At 36.8% G+C, this 1,498-nt stretch overlaps 1 non-coding gene across 1 annotated transcript; it reads left to right on the top strand.

Moving 5' to 3' along the window:
* The first annotated feature begins 793 nt into the window (after positions 1 to 793).
* LOC148042771 (U6 spliceosomal RNA) lies at positions 794 to 899 on the top strand. Its single transcript, XR_015695084.1, has one exon. It is a non-coding gene; the product is annotated as a U6 spliceosomal RNA (small nuclear RNA).
* The last annotated feature ends 599 nt before the right edge of the window (positions 900 to 1,498 follow it).

Genomic DNA, 1,498 nt, shown 5'->3' with positions numbered 1-1,498 from the left:
AATATTTTCGGGGAGGGCTTATTTCCAGAGGAGGACTTATTTTAGTGCATGCACTCAAAAGCCCGGTTGGGCTTATTATCCAGGAGGTCTTTTTTTTTGGGGGGGAAACAGGGTATTGGGAGAACAGACAAATGTCTCCTGATTCAAAAAAGAAGAGATGGGAAGTAAAGCCTAAAATTTAAAGCTTGGAACATAAACCTATTCACATAGGCTTCAATTTTTTTCTGGTTAAATTTTCTGTGCATGCTATGTTGTAATCTCATTCTTATTTGTAATAAATAAATTAATCCAGCCAAATTAGAATGTAGTAGCTTTTTCATACTGGCTCTTTAAACTGCCTGAGTACCATACATGAATTAGCTAGAAATAAAGATGGCTTAATAACTCCCTTTTAGGATTTCAACCTCTTGGTAAAGATAATCGGGTAATATTCTATCTGGATTGTATTCATGGTGGCCTTTAAAGAAATAGTCCCCCACTTCTTTACCCCTGTCTTTCATGCAAGGATTAATAATTTTGTGGGTCTTTTGAGGATAACTTTGGTTTGATAGGTAAGAGCCAAGATGGCACAATGGTTAGAATGCAGTGCTGCAGAGTACTTCTGCTGACTGCTGGCTGCCTACAATTTGGCAGATCAAATCTCACCAGCTCAAGGCTGACTCAGCCTTCCATCTTTCTGTGGTTAGTAAAATGAGGACCCAGATTGTTGGGGCAATATGCTGACTCTGTAAACTGCTTACAGAGGGCTGTGAAAGCACTGGGAAGGGGTATATAAGTCTAAGTACTATTGCTACTGCTCACTTCAGCAGCACATATACTAAAATTGGAACAATACAGAGAAGACTTGCAAGGCCCTGAGCAAGGATGACATGCAAATTCGTGAAGCGTTCCATATTTTTTTCCTAAAAAACTGGCCTCTATGCAGCTGAATTTACAACCTAAATGCTGGAGATGTGATTGTGTTGATGCTACATATTACCATATATGGTAGACTTGTAAAAAGGTTAAAGCATTTTGAATAAAAATACGGTGGATTATGCAAAATGTTCTTTAAAAAGGATAAAGTTTACCCCTCAGTTATTCCTGTTAGGTATTCCTGTTGAAACTTGATTTTGCATTTAATAACAGCAGCAAGACTGTTGGTGGCGCAATACTGGAAGAAGGAAGATTTGCCTACTATTCAAGAACGGACATTAAAAGTTACAAACTTAGCAGAGATGGCTAAAATATCAGCATATCTCAAAGACCATTCAAATGAGAAATATAAACTGGAGTGGAAAAGATGGATTGACTATATTCAAAATAAATATGGGACTAAGAAATTCCAGATAGTTTATGACTGAAGAAGCAAGGAATGAGTTAGAGTTAACTCTGTTTAGAGTTAGCCTAACAAAAGAGGAGTTAAAGCTCAAATGAAATATGATACTAACTTTTTTTAAAGTTTATTTTAGAACACCTTTGTTAAAGATTTATACCCTGTATTTGTTCTGGGAAGTCG

The sequence above is a fragment of the Thamnophis sirtalis genome, unplaced genomic scaffold (genome assembly GCF_051295495.1).
Source record: "Thamnophis sirtalis isolate CommonGarterSnake01/CBP01778 unplaced genomic scaffold, rThaSir2_p1.2 scaffold_14, whole genome shotgun sequence".
Lineage (NCBI taxonomy): Eukaryota > Metazoa > Chordata > Lepidosauria > Squamata > Natricidae > Thamnophis > Thamnophis sirtalis.
Note: the sequence above shows the minus strand (reverse complement) of the source record. Positions and strands in the feature narration are given on the sequence as shown.